At 34.2% G+C, this 15551-nt stretch overlaps 36 non-coding genes across 36 annotated transcripts; all 36 read left to right on the forward strand.

Annotated features, from left to right (window-relative positions):
• The first annotated feature begins 432 nt into the window (after positions 1-432).
• Positions 433-503, forward strand: TRNAG-GCC (transfer RNA glycine (anticodon GCC)). Its single transcript has one exon. It is a non-coding gene; the product is annotated as a tRNA-Gly (tRNA).
• A 231-nt stretch (positions 504-734) lies between these two features.
• Positions 735-805, forward strand: TRNAG-GCC (transfer RNA glycine (anticodon GCC)). The gene has a single exon. It is a non-coding gene; the product is annotated as a tRNA-Gly (tRNA).
• Positions 806-1577: 772 nt separating this feature from the next.
• On the forward strand, positions 1578-1648 carry TRNAG-GCC (transfer RNA glycine (anticodon GCC)). The gene has a single exon. It is a non-coding gene; the product is annotated as a tRNA-Gly (tRNA).
• A 232-nt stretch (positions 1649-1880) lies between these two features.
• Positions 1881-1951, forward strand: TRNAG-GCC (transfer RNA glycine (anticodon GCC)). The gene has a single exon. It is a non-coding gene; the product is annotated as a tRNA-Gly (tRNA).
• A 232-nt stretch (positions 1952-2183) lies between these two features.
• On the forward strand, positions 2184-2254 carry TRNAG-GCC (transfer RNA glycine (anticodon GCC)). The gene has a single exon. It is a non-coding gene; the product is annotated as a tRNA-Gly (tRNA).
• A 230-nt stretch (positions 2255-2484) lies between these two features.
• On the forward strand, positions 2485-2555 carry TRNAG-GCC (transfer RNA glycine (anticodon GCC)). The gene has a single exon. It is a non-coding gene; the product is annotated as a tRNA-Gly (tRNA).
• Positions 2556-2786: 231 nt separating this feature from the next.
• Positions 2787-2857, forward strand: TRNAG-GCC (transfer RNA glycine (anticodon GCC)). The gene has a single exon. It is a non-coding gene; the product is annotated as a tRNA-Gly (tRNA).
• A 770-nt stretch (positions 2858-3627) lies between these two features.
• On the forward strand, positions 3628-3698 carry TRNAG-GCC (transfer RNA glycine (anticodon GCC)). The gene has a single exon. It is a non-coding gene; the product is annotated as a tRNA-Gly (tRNA).
• Positions 3699-3930: 232 nt separating this feature from the next.
• Positions 3931-4001, forward strand: TRNAG-GCC (transfer RNA glycine (anticodon GCC)). The gene has a single exon. It is a non-coding gene; the product is annotated as a tRNA-Gly (tRNA).
• Positions 4002-4231: 230 nt separating this feature from the next.
• On the forward strand, positions 4232-4302 carry TRNAG-GCC (transfer RNA glycine (anticodon GCC)). Its single transcript has one exon. It is a non-coding gene; the product is annotated as a tRNA-Gly (tRNA).
• Positions 4303-4534: 232 nt separating this feature from the next.
• TRNAG-GCC (transfer RNA glycine (anticodon GCC)) lies at positions 4535-4605 on the forward strand. Its single transcript has one exon. It is a non-coding gene; the product is annotated as a tRNA-Gly (tRNA).
• Positions 4606-4837: 232 nt separating this feature from the next.
• On the forward strand, positions 4838-4908 carry TRNAG-GCC (transfer RNA glycine (anticodon GCC)). Its single transcript has one exon. It is a non-coding gene; the product is annotated as a tRNA-Gly (tRNA).
• Positions 4909-5139: 231 nt separating this feature from the next.
• On the forward strand, positions 5140-5210 carry TRNAG-GCC (transfer RNA glycine (anticodon GCC)). Its single transcript has one exon. It is a non-coding gene; the product is annotated as a tRNA-Gly (tRNA).
• A 1073-nt stretch (positions 5211-6283) lies between these two features.
• TRNAG-GCC (transfer RNA glycine (anticodon GCC)) lies at positions 6284-6354 on the forward strand. The gene has a single exon. It is a non-coding gene; the product is annotated as a tRNA-Gly (tRNA).
• A 230-nt stretch (positions 6355-6584) lies between these two features.
• TRNAG-GCC (transfer RNA glycine (anticodon GCC)) lies at positions 6585-6655 on the forward strand. The gene has a single exon. It is a non-coding gene; the product is annotated as a tRNA-Gly (tRNA).
• A 232-nt stretch (positions 6656-6887) lies between these two features.
• Positions 6888-6958, forward strand: TRNAG-GCC (transfer RNA glycine (anticodon GCC)). Its single transcript has one exon. It is a non-coding gene; the product is annotated as a tRNA-Gly (tRNA).
• Positions 6959-7189: 231 nt separating this feature from the next.
• TRNAG-GCC (transfer RNA glycine (anticodon GCC)) lies at positions 7190-7260 on the forward strand. Its single transcript has one exon. It is a non-coding gene; the product is annotated as a tRNA-Gly (tRNA).
• A 224-nt stretch (positions 7261-7484) lies between these two features.
• TRNAG-GCC (transfer RNA glycine (anticodon GCC)) lies at positions 7485-7555 on the forward strand. The gene has a single exon. It is a non-coding gene; the product is annotated as a tRNA-Gly (tRNA).
• Positions 7556-7785: 230 nt separating this feature from the next.
• Positions 7786-7856, forward strand: TRNAD-GUC (transfer RNA aspartic acid (anticodon GUC)). Its single transcript has one exon. It is a non-coding gene; the product is annotated as a tRNA-Asp (tRNA).
• Positions 7857-8383: 527 nt separating this feature from the next.
• TRNAG-GCC (transfer RNA glycine (anticodon GCC)) lies at positions 8384-8454 on the forward strand. The gene has a single exon. It is a non-coding gene; the product is annotated as a tRNA-Gly (tRNA).
• Positions 8455-8684: 230 nt separating this feature from the next.
• TRNAG-GCC (transfer RNA glycine (anticodon GCC)) lies at positions 8685-8755 on the forward strand. The gene has a single exon. It is a non-coding gene; the product is annotated as a tRNA-Gly (tRNA).
• A 232-nt stretch (positions 8756-8987) lies between these two features.
• Positions 8988-9058, forward strand: TRNAG-GCC (transfer RNA glycine (anticodon GCC)). The gene has a single exon. It is a non-coding gene; the product is annotated as a tRNA-Gly (tRNA).
• Positions 9059-9289: 231 nt separating this feature from the next.
• TRNAG-GCC (transfer RNA glycine (anticodon GCC)) lies at positions 9290-9360 on the forward strand. The gene has a single exon. It is a non-coding gene; the product is annotated as a tRNA-Gly (tRNA).
• A 224-nt stretch (positions 9361-9584) lies between these two features.
• TRNAG-GCC (transfer RNA glycine (anticodon GCC)) lies at positions 9585-9655 on the forward strand. Its single transcript has one exon. It is a non-coding gene; the product is annotated as a tRNA-Gly (tRNA).
• Positions 9656-9885: 230 nt separating this feature from the next.
• Positions 9886-9956, forward strand: TRNAD-GUC (transfer RNA aspartic acid (anticodon GUC)). Its single transcript has one exon. It is a non-coding gene; the product is annotated as a tRNA-Asp (tRNA).
• Positions 9957-11035: 1079 nt separating this feature from the next.
• TRNAG-GCC (transfer RNA glycine (anticodon GCC)) lies at positions 11036-11106 on the forward strand. Its single transcript has one exon. It is a non-coding gene; the product is annotated as a tRNA-Gly (tRNA).
• A 230-nt stretch (positions 11107-11336) lies between these two features.
• TRNAG-GCC (transfer RNA glycine (anticodon GCC)) lies at positions 11337-11407 on the forward strand. The gene has a single exon. It is a non-coding gene; the product is annotated as a tRNA-Gly (tRNA).
• A 534-nt stretch (positions 11408-11941) lies between these two features.
• On the forward strand, positions 11942-12012 carry TRNAG-GCC (transfer RNA glycine (anticodon GCC)). The gene has a single exon. It is a non-coding gene; the product is annotated as a tRNA-Gly (tRNA).
• Positions 12013-12784: 772 nt separating this feature from the next.
• TRNAG-GCC (transfer RNA glycine (anticodon GCC)) lies at positions 12785-12855 on the forward strand. Its single transcript has one exon. It is a non-coding gene; the product is annotated as a tRNA-Gly (tRNA).
• A 230-nt stretch (positions 12856-13085) lies between these two features.
• On the forward strand, positions 13086-13156 carry TRNAG-GCC (transfer RNA glycine (anticodon GCC)). Its single transcript has one exon. It is a non-coding gene; the product is annotated as a tRNA-Gly (tRNA).
• Positions 13157-13387: 231 nt separating this feature from the next.
• On the forward strand, positions 13388-13458 carry TRNAG-GCC (transfer RNA glycine (anticodon GCC)). Its single transcript has one exon. It is a non-coding gene; the product is annotated as a tRNA-Gly (tRNA).
• Positions 13459-13993: 535 nt separating this feature from the next.
• Positions 13994-14064, forward strand: TRNAG-GCC (transfer RNA glycine (anticodon GCC)). Its single transcript has one exon. It is a non-coding gene; the product is annotated as a tRNA-Gly (tRNA).
• A 231-nt stretch (positions 14065-14295) lies between these two features.
• TRNAG-GCC (transfer RNA glycine (anticodon GCC)) lies at positions 14296-14366 on the forward strand. The gene has a single exon. It is a non-coding gene; the product is annotated as a tRNA-Gly (tRNA).
• Positions 14367-14588: 222 nt separating this feature from the next.
• On the forward strand, positions 14589-14659 carry TRNAR-UCU (transfer RNA arginine (anticodon UCU)). Its single transcript has one exon. It is a non-coding gene; the product is annotated as a tRNA-Arg (tRNA).
• A 230-nt stretch (positions 14660-14889) lies between these two features.
• Positions 14890-14960, forward strand: TRNAG-GCC (transfer RNA glycine (anticodon GCC)). Its single transcript has one exon. It is a non-coding gene; the product is annotated as a tRNA-Gly (tRNA).
• A 232-nt stretch (positions 14961-15192) lies between these two features.
• TRNAG-GCC (transfer RNA glycine (anticodon GCC)) lies at positions 15193-15263 on the forward strand. Its single transcript has one exon. It is a non-coding gene; the product is annotated as a tRNA-Gly (tRNA).
• The last annotated feature ends 288 nt before the right edge of the window (positions 15264-15551 follow it).

Here is a 15551-nt window from a genome sequence, read left to right on the forward strand (position 1 = left end):
AAAATGATAATTTTTAATTTGATAAACCTTTCTAAAAATATTATTTGAGATAATAATTCAAAGAAATATTTGGTTTGATTATCAAATATTCAGGTGAAATACCATTCTTTCCATATTCTACTCTTTGCTGACCATCGGTGGTTCAATGGTAGGATTCTCGCCTGCCACGCGGGAGATCCGGGTTCGACTCAAGGCCGATGCATGTTTTGGTCGTCATTTGATGCATAACGATATTGTGTTTAAATTGTATTACCCTTACTTCAGGGTCTTTCGAAATTAATAAAAAAATTTCAAAAAGTATGTAAAATGATAATTTTTAAATTGATAAACCCTTCTAAAATATTATTTGAGATAATATTTCAAAGAAATATTTGGTTTGATTATCAAATATTCAGGTGAAATACCATTTTTCCATATTCTACTCTTGGCAGAGCCTCGGTGGTTCAATGGTAGAATTCTCGCCTGCCACGCGGGAGATCCGGGTTCGATTCCCGGCCGATGCATGTTTTGGTCGTCATTTGATGCATAACGATATTGTGTTTAAATTGTATTATCCTTACTTCAGGGTCTTGAGAATATATTAAAAAATTTACGAAAATTAAGTAAAATGATAATTGTTAAATTGATAAATCCTTCTAAAAATATTATTTGAGATAATAATTCAAAGAAATATTTGGTTTATTATCAAATATTCAGGTGAAATACCATTTTTTCCATATTCTACTCTTTGCTAAGCATCGGTGGTTCAATGGTAGAATTCTCGCCTGCCACGCGGGAGATCCGGGTTCGATTCCCGGCCGATGCATGTTTTGGTCGTCATTTGATGCATAACGATATTGTGTTTAAATTATACTAGCTTATACCCGCGGCGTCGCTCGCGTGTAATAAGAACTTCCATCAAAATGATACAAAGAATGAGTAGATTTAACTGATTACTAATATTTTTGTAGCACCCTAGGAGCGAAGGCACTCGGCGTTGCCCGTCGGCCCCGAGGGATATTTTTTATTACTTTTCACGCGGACATTAATCCATAAAGAAGGGTTTTTAAATTTCTGGCCGTCATTTAAAAAGATGGCATAAATCGAACCCAAAAGACCATTCAGCCCGTCTACAGGTTAAAGGAAACCAGTGTACTAAATATTTGTGAAATGGGTTGAAACGCGCGGACTTTGTTGCATAGAGAAGATTTTTTACATTTCTGAGCGCCATTTGTTAAGATGGCGGTGTATTGTAAAAATCTTTCTTAGTACGCACCTACTACTTATGAGTAACGTTACTGCAAATTTTTAGCCTTCTAGGGCAAGAGGTTTGGGCTGGGCGTTGATTATCAGTCAGTCTGTCAGTCAGTCAGTCAATCAGTCAGGCAGGACTTTGATTTATAAAGATACAGATTATCTTTACTTCAGGGTCTTTCGAAATTAATAAAAAAATTTCAAAAAGTATGTAAAATGATAATTTTTAATTTGATAAACCTTTCTAAAAATATTATTTGAGATAATAATTCAAAGAAATATTTGGTTTGATTATCAAATATTCAGGTGAAATACCATTCTTTCCATATTATGCTCTTGGCAGAGCCTCGGTGGTTCAATGGGAGAATTCTTGCCTGCCACGCGGGAGATCCGGGTTCGATTCCCGGCCGATGCATGTTTTGGTCGTCATTTGATGCATAACAATATTGTGTTTAAATTGTATTATCCTTACTACAGGGTCGTGCGAATATATTAAAAAAATTACGAAAATTAAGTAAAATGATAATTGTTAAATTTATAAATCCTTCTAAAAATATTATTTGAGATAATAATTCAAAGAAATATTTGGTTTTATTATCAAATATTCAGGTGAAATACCATTCTTTCCATATTCTGCTCTTGGCAGAGCATCGGTGGTTCAATGGTAGAATTCTCGCCTGCCACGCGGGAGATCCGGGTTCGATTCCCGGCCGATGCATGTTTTGGTCGTCATTTGATGCATAACGATATTGTGTTTAAATAGTATTATCCTTACTTCAGGGTCTTGGGAATATATTTAAAAAATTACGAAAATTAAGTAAAATGATAATTGTTAAATTGATGAATCCTTCTAAAAATATTATTTGAGATAATAATTCAAAGAAATATTTGTTTTGATTATCAAATATTCAGGAGAAATACCACTCTTTCCATATTCTACTCTTTGCAGAGCATCGGTGGTTCAATGGTAGAATTCTCGCCTGCCACGCGGGAGATCCGGGTTCGATTCCCGGCCGATGCATGTTTTGGTCGTCATTTGATGCATAACGATATTGTGTTTAAATTGTATTACCCTTACTTCAGGGTCTTTCGAAATTAATAAAAAAATTTCAAAAAGTATGTAAAATGATAATTTTTAAATTGATAAACCCTTCTAAAATATTATTTGAGATAATAATTCAAAGAAATATTTGGTTTGATTATCAAATATTCAGGTGAAATACCATTTTTCCATATTCTACTCTAGGCAGAGCCTCGGTGGTTCAATGGTAGACTTCTCGCCTGCCACGCGGGAGATCCGGGTTCGATTCCCGGCCGATGCATGTTTTGGTCGTCATTTGATGCATAACGATATTGTGTTTAAATTGTATTATCCTTACTTCAGGGTCTTGAGAATGTATTAAAAAATTTACGAAAATTAAGTAAAATGATAATTGTTAAATTGATAAATCCTTCTAAAAATATTATTTGAGATAATAATTCAAAGAAATATTTGGTTTATTATCAAATATTCAGGTGAAATACCATTTTTTCCATATTCTACTCTTTGCTGAGCATCGGTGGTTCAATGGTAGAATTCTCGCCTGCCACGCGGGAGATCCGGGTTCGATTCCCGACCGATTCATGTTTTGGTCGTCATTTGATGCATAACGATATTGTGTTTAAATTATACTAGCTTATACCCGCGGCGTCGCTCGCGTGTAATAAAAACTTCCATCAAAATGATACAAAGAATGAGTAGATTTAACTGATTACTAATATTTTTGTAGCACCCTAGGAGCGAAGGCACTCGGCGTTGCCCGTCAGCCCCGAGGGACATTTTTATTACTTTTCACGCGGACATTAATCCATAAAGAAGGGTTTTTAAATTTCTTGCCGTCATTTAAAAAGATGGCATAAATCGAACCCAAAAGACCATTCAGCCCGTCTACAGGTTAAAGGAAACCAGTGTACTAAATATTTGTGAAATGGGTTGAAACGCGCGGACTTTGTTGCATAGAGAAGATTTTTTACATTTCTGAGCGCCATTTGTTAAGATGGCGGTGTATTGTAACAATCTTTCTTAGTACGCGCCTACTACTTATGAGTAACGTTACTGCAAATTTTCAGCCTTCTAGGGCAAGAGGTTTGGGCTGGGCGTTGATTATCAGTCAGTCTGTCAGTCAGTCAGTCAATCAGTCAGGCAGGACTTTGATTTATAAAGATACAGATTATCTTTACTTCAGGGTCTTTCGAAATTAATAAAAAAATTACGAAAAGTATGTAAAATAATAATTTTTAAATTGAGAAACCCTTCTAAAAATATTATTTGAGATAAGAATTCAAAGAAATATTTGGTTTGATTATCAAATATTCAGGTGAAATACCATTTTTCCATATTCTACTCTTGGCAGAGCCTCGGTGGTTCAATGGTAGAATTCTCGCCTGCCACGCGGGAGATCCGGGTTCGATTCCCGGCCGATGCATGTTTTGGTCGTCATTTGATGCATAACGATATTGTGTTTAAATTGTATTATCCTTACTTCAGGGTCTTGGGAATATATTAAAAAAATTACGAAAATTAAGTAAAATGATAATTGTTAAATTGATAAATCCTTCTAAAAATATTATTTGAGATAATAATTCAAAGAAATATTTGGTTTTATTTTCAAATATTCAGGTGAAATACCATTCTTTCCATATTCTACTCTTTGCTGAGCATCGGTGGTTCAATGGTAGAATTCTCGCCTGCCACGCGGGAGATCCGGGTTCGATTCCCGGCCGATGCATGTTTTGGTCGTCATTTGATGCATAACGATATTGTGTTTAAATTGTATTACCCTTACTTCAGGGTCTTTCGAAATTAATAAAAAAAATTCAAAAAGTATGTAAAATGATAATTTTTAAATTGATAAACCCTTCTAAAATATTATTTGAGATAATAATTCAAAGAAATATTTGGTTTGATTATCAAATATTCAGGTGAAATACCATTTTTCCATATTCTACTCTAGGCAGAGCCTCGGTGGTTCAATGGTAGAATTCTCGCCTGCCACGCGGGAGATCCGGGTTCGATTCCCGGCCGATGCATGTTTTGGTCGTCATTTGATGCATAACGATATTGTGTTTAAATTGTATTATCCTTACTTCAGGGTCTTGAGAATGTATTAAAAAATTTACGAAAATTAAGTAAAATGATAATTGTTAAATTGATGAATCCTTCAAAAAATATTATTTGAGATAATAATTCAAAGAAATATTTGTTTTGATTATCAAATATTCAGGAGAAATACCACTCTTTCCATATTCTACTCTTTGCAGAGCATCGGTGGTTCAATGGTAGAATTCTCCCCTGCCACGCGGGAGATCCGGGTTCGATTCCCGGCCGATGCATGTTTTGGTCGTCATTTGATGCATAACGATATTGTGTTTAAATTGTATTATCCTTACTTCAGGGTCTTGGGAATATATTAAAAAATTTACGAAAATTAAGTAAAATGATAATTGTTAAATTGATAAATCCTTCTAAAAATATTATTTGAGATAATAATTCAAAGAAATATTTGGTTTTATTTTCAAATATTCAGGTGAAATACCATTCTTTCCATATTCTACTCTTTGCTGAGCATCGGTGGTTCAATGGTAGAATTCTCGCCTGCCACGCGGGAGATCCGGGTTCGATTCCCGGCCGATGCATGTTTTGGTCGTCATTTGATGCATAACGATATTGTGTTTAAATTGTATTATCCTTACTTCAGGGTCTTGAGAATGTATTAAAAAATTTACGAAAATTAAGTAAAATGATAATTGTTAAATTGATAAATCCTTCTAAAAATATTATTTGAGATAATAATTCAAAGAAATATTTGGTTTATTATCAAATATTCAGGTGAAATACCATTTTTTCCATATTCTACTCTTTGCTGAGCATCGGTGGTTCAATGGTAGAATTCTCGCCTGCCACGCGGGAGATCCGGGTTCGATTCCCGGCCGATGCATGTTTTGGTCGTAATTTGATGCATAACGATATTGTGTTTAAATTGTATTATCCTTACTTCAGGGTCTTGAGAATATATTAAAAAATTTACGAAAATTAAGTAAAATGATAATTGTTAAATTGATAAATCCTTCTAAAAATATTATTTGAGATAATAATTCAAAGAAATATTTGGTTTATTATCAAATATTCAGGTGAAATACCATTTTTTCCATATTCTACTCTTTGCTGAGCATCGGTGGTTCAATGGTAGAATTCTCGCCTGCCACGCGGGAGATCCAGGTTCGATTCCCGACCGATTCATGTTTTGGTCGTCATTTGATGCATAACGATATTGTGTTTAAATTATACTAGCTTATACCCGCGGCGTCGCTCGCGTGTAATAAAAACTTCCATCAAAATGATACAAAGAATGAGTAGATTTAACTGATTACTAATATTTTTGTAGCACCCTAGGAGCGAAGGCACTCGGCGTTGCCCGTCAGCCCCGAGGGACATTTTTATTACTTTTCACGCGGACATTAATCCATAAAGAAGGGTTTTTAAATTTCTGGCCGTCATTTAAAAAGATGGCATAAATCGAACCCAAAAGACCATTCAGCCCGTCTACAGGTTAAAGGAAACCAGTGTACTAAATATTTGTGAAATGGGTTGAAACGCGCGGACTTTGTTGTATAGAGAAGATTTTTTACATTTCTGAGCGCCATTTGTTAAGATGGCGGTGTATTGTAAAAATCTTTCTTAGTACGCGCCTACTACTTATGAGTAACGTTACTGCAAATTTTCAGCCTTCTAGGGCAAGAGGTTTGGGCTGGGCGTTGATTATCAGTCAGTCTGTCAGTCAGTCAGTCAATCAGTCAGGCAGGACTTTGATTTATAAAGATACAGATTATCTTTACTTCAGGGTCTTTCGAAATTAATAAAAAAATTACGAAAAGTATGTAAAATAATAATTTTTAAATTGAGAAACCCTTCTAAAAATATTACTTGAGATAAGAATTCAAAGAAATATTTGGTTTGATTATCAAATATTCAGGTGAAATACCATTTTTTCCATATTCTACTCTTTGCAGAGCATCGGTGGTTCAATGGTAGAATTCTCGCCTGCCACGCGGGAGATTCGGGTTCGATTCCCGGCCGACGCATGTTTTGGTCGTCATTTGATGCATAACGATATTGTGTTTAAATTGTATTACCCTTACTTCAGGGTCTTTCGAAATTAATAAAAAAATTTCAAAAAGTATGTAAAATGATAATTTTTAAATTGATAAACCCTTCTAAAATATTATTTGAGATAATAATTCAAAGAAATATTTGGTTTGATTATCAAATATTCAGGTGAAATACCATTTTTCCATATTCTACTCTTGGCAGAGCCTCGGTGGTTCAATGGTAGAATTCTCGCCTGCCACGCGGGAGATCCGGGTTCGATTCCCGGCCGATGCATGTTTTGGTCGTCATTTGATGCATAACGATATTGTGTTTAAATTGTATTATCCTTACTTCAGTGTCTTGGAAATATATTACAAAAATTACGAAAATTAAGTAAAATGATAATTGTTAAATTGATCAATCCTTCTAAAAATATTATTTGAGATAATAATTCAAAGAAATATTTGGTTTGATTATCAAATATTCAGGAGAAATATCACTCTTTCCATATTCTACTCTTTGCAGAGCATCGGTGGTTCAATGGTAGAATTCTCGCCTGCCACGCGGGAGATCCGGGTTCGATTCCCGGCCGATGCATGTTTTGGTCGTAATTTGATGCATAACGATATTGTGTTTAAATTGTATTATCCTTACTTCAGGGTCTTGAGAATATATTAAAAAATTTACGAAAATTAAGTAAAATGATAATTGTTAAATTGATAAATCCTTCTAAAAATATTATTTGAGATAATAATTCAAAGAAATATTTGGTTTATTATCAAATATTCAGGTGAAATACCATTTTTTCCATATTCTACTCTTTGCAGAGCATCGGTGGTTCAATGGTAGAATTCTCGCCTGCCACGCGGGAGATCCGGGTTCGATTCCCGGCCGATGCATGTTTTGGTCGTCATTTGATGCATAACGATATTGTGTTTAAATTGTATTATCCTTACTTCAGTGTCTTGGAAATATATTACAAAAATTACGAAAATTAAGTAAAATGATAATTGATAAATCCTTCTAAAAATATTATTTGAGATAATAATTCAAAGAAATATTTGGTTTGATTATCAAATATTCAGGAGAAATACCATTCTTTCCATATTCTACTCTTTGCAGAGCATCGGTGGTTCAATGGTAGAATTCTCGCCTGCCACGCGGGAGATCCGGGTTCGATTCCCGGCCGATGCATGTTTTGGTCGTCATTTGTTGCATAACGATATTGTGTTTAAATTGTATTATCCTTACTTCAGGGTCTTTCGAAATTAATAAAAAAATTTCAAAAAGTATGTAAAATGATAATTTTTAAATTGATAAACCCTTCTAAAATATTATTTGAGATAATAATTCAAAGAAATATTTGGTTTGATTATCAAATATTCAGGTGAAATACCATTTTTCCATATTCTACTCTAGGCAGAGCCTCGGTGGTTCAATGGTAGAATCCTCGCCTGTCACGCGGGAGATCCGGGTTCGATTCCCGGCCGATGCATGTTTTGGTCGTCATTTGATGCATAACGATATTGTGTTTAAATTGTATTATCCTTACTTCAGTGTCTTGGAAATATATTACAAAAATTACGAAAATTAAGTAAAATGATAATTGTTAAATTGATCAATCCTTCTAAAAATATTATTTGAGATAATAATTCAAAGAAATATTTGGTTTGATTATCAAATATTCAGGAGAAATATCACTCTTTCCATATTCTACTCTTTTCAGAGCATCGGTGGTTCAATGGCAGAATTCTCGCCTGCCACGCGGGAGATCCGGATTCGATTCCAGGCCGATGCATGTTTTGGTCGTCATTTGATGCATAACGATATTGTGTTTAAATTGTATTATCCTTACTTCAGTGTCTTGGAAATATATTACAAAAATTACGAAAATTAAGTAAAATGATAATTGATAAATCCTTCTAAAAATATTATTTGAGATAATAATTCAAAGAAATATTTGGTTTGATTATCAAATATTCAGGTGAAATACCATTTTTTCCATATTCTACTCTTTGCAGACCATCGGTGGTTCAATGGTAGAATTCTCGCCTGCCACGCGGGAGATCCGGGTTCGATTCCCGGCCGATGCATGTTTTGGTCGTCATTTGTTGCATAACGATATTGTGTTTAAATTGTATTATCCTTACTTCAGGGTCTTTCGAAATTAATAAAAAAAATTCAAAAAGTATGTAAAATGATAATTTTTAAATTGATAAACCCTTCTAAAATATTATTTGAGATAATAATTCAAAGAAATATTTGGTTTGATTATCAAATATTCAGGTGAAATACCATTTTTCCATATTCTACTCTAGGCAGAGCCTCGGTGGTTCAATGGTAGAATCCTCGCCTGCCACGCGGGAGATCCGGGTTCGATTCCCGGCCGATGCATGTTTTGGTCGTCATTTGATGCATAACGATATTGTGTTTAAATTGTATTATCCTTACTTCAGTGTCTTGGAAATATATTACAAAAATTACGAAAATTAAGTAAAATGATAATTGTTAAATTGATCAATCCTTCTAAAAATATTATTTGAGATAATAATTCAAAGAAATATTTGGTTTGATTATCAAATATTCAGGAGAAATATCACTCTTTCCATATTCTACTCTTTGCAGAGCATCGGTGGTTCAATGGTAGAATTCTCGCCTGCCACGCGGGAGATCCGGGTTCGATTCCCGGCCGATGCATGTTTTGGTCGTAATTTGATGCATAACGATATTGTGTTTAAATTGTATTATCCTTACTTCAGGGTCTTGAGAATATATTAAAAAATTTACGAAAATTAAGTAAAATGATAATTGTTAAATTGATAAATCCTTCTAAAAATATTATTTGAGATAATAATTCAAAGAAATATTTGGTTTATTATCAAATATTCAGGTGAAATACCATTTTTTCCATATTCTACTCTTTGCAGAGCATCGGTGGTTCAATGGTAGAATTCTCGCCTGCCACGCGGGAGATCCGGGTTCGATTCCCGGCCGATGCATGTTTTGGTCGTCATTTGATGCATAACGATATTGTGTTTAAATTGTATTATCCTTACTTCAGTGTCTTGGAAATATATTACAAAAATTACGAAAATTAAGTAAAATGATAATTGATAAATCCTTCTAAAAATATTATTTGAGATAATAATTCAAAGAAATATTTGGTTTGATTATCAAATATTCAGGAGAAATACCATTCTTTCCATATTCTACTCTTTGCAGAGCATCGGTGGTTCAATGGTAGAATTCTCGCCTGCCACGCGGGAGATCCGGGTTCGATTCCCGGCCGATGCATGTTTTGGTCGTCATTTGTTGCATAACGATATTGTGTTTAAATTGTATTATCCTTACTTCAGGGTCTTTCGAAATTAATAAAAAAATTTCAAAAAGTATGTAAAATGATAATTTTTAAATTGATAAACCCTTCTAAAATATTATTTGAGATAATAATTCAAAGAAATATTTGGTTTGATTATCAAATATTCAGGTGAAATACCATTTTTCCATATTCTACTCTAGGCAGAGCCTCGGTGGTTCAATGGTAGAATCCTCGCCTGTCACGCGGGAGATCCGGGTTCGATTCCCGGCCGATGCATGTTTTGGTCGTCATTTGATGCATAACGATATTGTGTTTAAATTGTATTATCCTTACTTCAGTGTCTTGGAAATATATTACAAAAATTACGAAAATTAAGTAAAATGATAATTGTTAAATTGATCAATCCTTCTAAAAATATTATTTGAGATAATAATTCAAAGAAATATTTGGTTTGATTATCAAATATTCAGGAGAAATATCACTCTTTCCATATTCTACTCTTTTCAGAGCATCGGTGGTTCAATGGCAGAATTCTCGCCTGCCACGCGGGAGATCCGGATTCGATTCCAGGCCGATGCATGTTTTGGTCGTCATTTGATGCATAACGATATTGTGGGTGCGTTCAGTAACGCTCAACGGAGACCAAACGCGTTGAGCTCCGTTGATCAACGTGATGTCATGTGACGTACTAGGCTACTGAACGGTTTTTTGCAAACTTTGCGTTGTATCGTTTGCTTACAGTTCATGAAAATGGATATGCGAGAACCTGCTAGCCGAAATAAGAGCAAACGCTGACCAGTAACTTAGCCAAGGCTTAAGCTTTAAACCCAGTAACTTTTTAAGCTTCATAGATATAATCGAAAAAATTTCATAAAATAAATAACAGACACTATTCATTCGCATTCAGTCGCTGCTACACCGATTTTATAAATAGTTCCTAAATTATCCATCAAATTAACTTCTCGAAATCGTTCAGGGAGACAAGTTTCCTCCATTGCTGCTACGTCACAAATGCGTTGCTCAACGAAGTAATCGGCTCTTACAGCCGATGACTTCGATGCCTCTTCGCTTACAATCGTGACGTCAAACCGGAAGTTCCGAAAATCGTTCAGTAGCGAATGCGCATTCAACGGAGCCTCCGTTGAGCGTTACTGAACGCAGCCTGTGTTTAAATTGTATTATCCTTACTTCAGTGTCTTGGAAATATATTACAAAAATTACGAAAATTAAGTAAAATGATAATTGATAAATCCTTCTAAAAATATTATTTGAGATAATAATTCAAAGAAATATTTGGTTTGATTATCAAATATTCAGGTGAAATACCATTTTTTCCATATTCTACTCTTTGCAGACCATCGGTGGTTCAATGGTAGAATTCTCGCCCGCCACGCGGGAGATCCGGGTTCGATTCCCGGCCGATGCATGTTTTGGTCGTCATTTGTTGCATAACGATATTGTGTTTAAATTGTATTATCCTTACTTCAGGGTCTTTCGAAATTAATAAAAAAAATTCAAAAAGTATGTAAAATGATAATTTTTAAATTGATAAACCCTTCTAAAATATTATTTGAGATAATAATTCAAAGAAATATTTGGTTTGATTATCAAATATTCAGGTGAAATACCATTTTTCCATATTCTACTCTAGGCAGAGCCTCGGTGGTTCAATGGTAGAATCCTCGCCTGCCACGCGGGAGATCCGGGTTCGATTCCCGGCCGATGCATGTTTTGGTCGTCATTTGATGCATAACGATATTGTGTTTAAATTGTATTATCCTTACTTCAGTGTCTTGGAAATATATTACAAAAATTACGAAAATTAAGTAAAATGATAATTGTTAAATTGATCAATCCTTCTAAAAATATTATTTGAGATAATAATTCAAAGATATATTTGGTTTGATTATCAAATATTCAGGAGAAATATCACTCTTTCCATATTCTACTCTTTTCAGAGCATCGGTGGTTCAATGGCAGAATTCTCGCCTGCCACGCGGGAGATCCGGATTCGATTCCAGGCCGATGCATGTTTTGGTCGTAATTTGATGCATAACGATATTGTGTTTAAATTGTATTATCCTTAGTTCAGGGACTTGAGAATATATTAAAAAATTTACGAAAATTAAGTAAAATGATAATTGTTAAATTGATAAATCCTTCTAAAAATATTATTTGAGATAATAATTCAAAGAAATATTTGGTTTATTATCAAATATTCAGGTGAAATACCATTTTTTCCATATTCTACTCTTTGCTGAGCATCGGTGGTTCAATGGTAGAATTCTCGCCTGCCACGCGGGAGATCCGGGTTCGATTCCCGACCGATTCATGTTTTGGTCGTCATTTGATGCATAACGATATTGTGTTTAAATTATACTAGCTTATACCCGCGGCGTCGCTCGCGTGTAATAAGAACTTCCATCAAAATGATACAAAGAATGAGTAGATTTAACTGATTACTAATATTTTTGTAGCACCCTAGGAGCGAAGGCACTCGGCGTTGCCCGTCAGCCCCGAGGGACATTTTTTATTACTTTTCACGCGGACATTAATCCATAAAGAAGGGTTTTTAAATTTCTGGCCGTCATTTAAAAAGATGGCATAAATCGAACCCAAAAGACCATTCAGCCCGTCTACAGGTTAAAGGAAACCAGTGTACTAAATATTTGTGAAATGGGTTGAAACGCGCGGACTTTGTTGCATAGAGAAGATTTTTTACATTTCTGAGCGCCATTTGTTAAGATGGCGGTGTATTGTAAAAATCTTTCTTAGTACGCGCCTACTACTTATGAGTAACGTTACTGCAAATTTTCAGCCTTCTGGGACAAGCAGTTTGGGCTGGGCGTTGATTATCAGTCAGTCTGTCAGTCGGTCAGTCAATCAGTCAGGCAGGACTTTGATTTATAGAGATACAGATTATCTTTACTTCAGGGTCTTTCGAAATTAATAAAAAAATTACGAAAAGTATGTAAAATATTAATTTTTAAATTGAGAAACCCTTCTAAAAATATTATTTGAGATAAGAATTCAAAGAAATATTTGGTTTGATTATCAAATATTCAGGTGAAATACCATTTTTTCCATATTCTACTCTTTGCAGAGCATCGGTGGTTCAATGGTAGAATTCTCGCCTGCCACGCGGGAGATTCGGGTTCGATTCCCGGCCGACGCATGTTTTGGTCGTCATTTGATGCATAACGATATTGTGTTTAAATTGTATTACCCTTACTTCAGGGTCTTTCGAAATTAATAAAAAATTTTCAAAAAGTATGTAAAATGATAATTTTTAAATTGATAAACCCTTCTAAAATATTATTTGAGATAATAATTCAAAGAAATATTTGGTTTGATTATCAAATATTCAGGTGAAATACCATTTTTTAAAATTCTACTCTTGGCAGAGCCTCGGTGGTTCAATGGTAGAATTCTCGCCTGCCACGCGGGAGGTCCGGATTCGATTCCCGGCCGATGCATGTTTTGGTCGTCATTTGTTGCATAACGATATTGTGTTTAAATTGTATTACCCTTACTTCAGGGTCTTTCGAAATTAATAAAAAAATTTCAAAAAGTATGTAAAATGATAATTTTTAAATTGATAAACCCTTCTTATATATTATTTGAGATAATAATTCAAAGAAATATTTGGTTTGATTATCAAATATTCAGGTGAAATACCATTCTTTCCATATTCTACTCTTTGCAGAGCATCGGTGGTTCAATGGTGGAATTCTCATCTGCCACGCGGGAGATCCGGGTTCGATTCCCGGCCGATGCATGTTTTGGTCGTCATTTGATGCATAACGATATTTTGTTTAAATTGTATTATCCTTACTTCAGGGTCTTGGGAATATATTAAAAAAATTACGAAAATTAAGTAAAATGATAATTGTTAAATTGATAAATCTTTCTAAAAATATTATTTGAGATAATAATTCAAAGAAATGTTTGGTTTTAATATCAATTATTCAGGTGAATTACCATTCTTTCCATATTCCCCTCTTTGCAGAGCATCGGTGGTTAAATGGTAGAATTCTTACCTGCCACGCGGGAGATCCGGGTTCGATTCCCGGCCGATGCATGTTTTGGTCGTCATTTGATGCATAACGATATTGTGTTTAAATTGTATTATCCTTACTTCAGGGTCTTTCGAAATTAATAAAAAAATTATGAAAAGTATGTAAAATAATAATTTTTAAATTGATAAACCTTTCTAAAAATATTATTTGAGATAATAATTCAAAGAAATATTTGGTTTGATTATCAAATATTCAGGTGAAATACCATTCTTTCCATATTCTACTCTTTGCAGAGCATCAGTGGTTCAATGGTAGAATTCTCGCCTGCCACGCGAGAGATCCGGGTTCGATTCCCGGCCGATGCATGTTTTGGTCGTCATTTGATGCATAACGATATTGTGTTTAAATTGTATTATCCTTAATTCAGGGTCTTTCGAAATTAATAAAAAATTACGAAAAGTATGTAAAATAATAATTTTTAAATTGATAAACCCTTCTAAAAATATTATTTGAAATAATAATTCAAAGAAATATTTGGTTTGATTATCAAATATTCAGGTGAAATACCATTCTTTCCATATTCTACTCTTTGCAGAGCATCAGTGGTTCAATGGTAGAATTCTCGCCTGCCACGCGGGAGATCCGGGTTCGATTCCCGGCCAATGCATGTTTTGGTCGTCATTTGATGCATAACGATATTGTGTTTAAATTGTATTATCCTTACTTCAGTGTCTTGGAAATATATTACAAAAATTACGAAAATTGAGTAAAATTATAATTGATAAATCCTTCTAAAAATATTATTTGAGATAATAATTCAAAGAAATATTTGGTTTGATTATCAAATATTCAGGTGAAATACCATTTTTTCCATATTCTACTCTACAGAGCATCGGTGGTTCAATGGTAGAATTCTCGCCTTCTACGCGGGAGATCCGGGTTCGATTCCCGGCCGATGCATGTTTTGGTCGTCATTTTATGCATAACGATATTGTGTTTAAATTGTATTACCCTTACTTCAGGGTCTTTCGAAATTAATAAAAAAATTTCAAAAAGTATGTAAAATAATAATTTTTAAATTGATAAACCCTTCTAAAATATTATTTGAGATAATAATTCAAAGAAATATTTGGTTTGATTATCAAATATGCAGGTGAAATACCATTTTTCCATGTTCTACTCTTGGCAGAGCCTCGGTGGTTCAATGGTAGAATTCTCGCCTGCCACGCGGGAGATCCGGGTTCGATTCCCGGCCGATGCATGTTTTGGTCGTCATTTGATGCATAACGATATTGTGTTTAAATTGTATTATCCTTACTTCAGGGTCTTGGGAATATATTAAAAAAATTACGAAAATTAAGTAAAATGATAATTGTTAAATTGATAAATCCTTCTAAAAATATTATTTGAGATAATAATTCAAAGAAATATTTGGTTTGATTATCAAATATTCAGGAGAAATATCACTCTTTCCATATTCTACTCTTTGCAGAGCATCGGTGGTTCAATGGTGGAATTCTCATCTGCCACGCGGGAGATCCGGGTTCGATTCCCGGCCGATGCATGTTTTGGTCGTCATTTGATGCATAACGATATTTTGTTTAAATTGTATTATCCTTACTTCAGGGTCTTGGGAATATATTAAAAAAATTACGAAAATTAAGTAAAATGATAATTGTTAAATTGATAAATCTTTCTAAAAATATTATTTGAGATAATAATTCAAAGAAATGTTTGGTTTTAATATCAATTATTCAGGTGAATTACCATTCTTTCCATATTCCCCTCTTTGCAGAGCATCGGTGGTTAAATGGTAGAATTCTTACCTGCCACGCGGGAGATCCGGGTTCGA

The sequence above is a fragment of the Phalangium opilio genome, unplaced genomic scaffold, assembly GCF_054372755.1.
Source record: "Phalangium opilio isolate 3A_F unplaced genomic scaffold, DU_Popi_V2 ptg000002l_1, whole genome shotgun sequence".
Taxonomy (NCBI): domain Eukaryota; kingdom Metazoa; phylum Arthropoda; class Arachnida; order Opiliones; family Phalangiidae; genus Phalangium; species Phalangium opilio.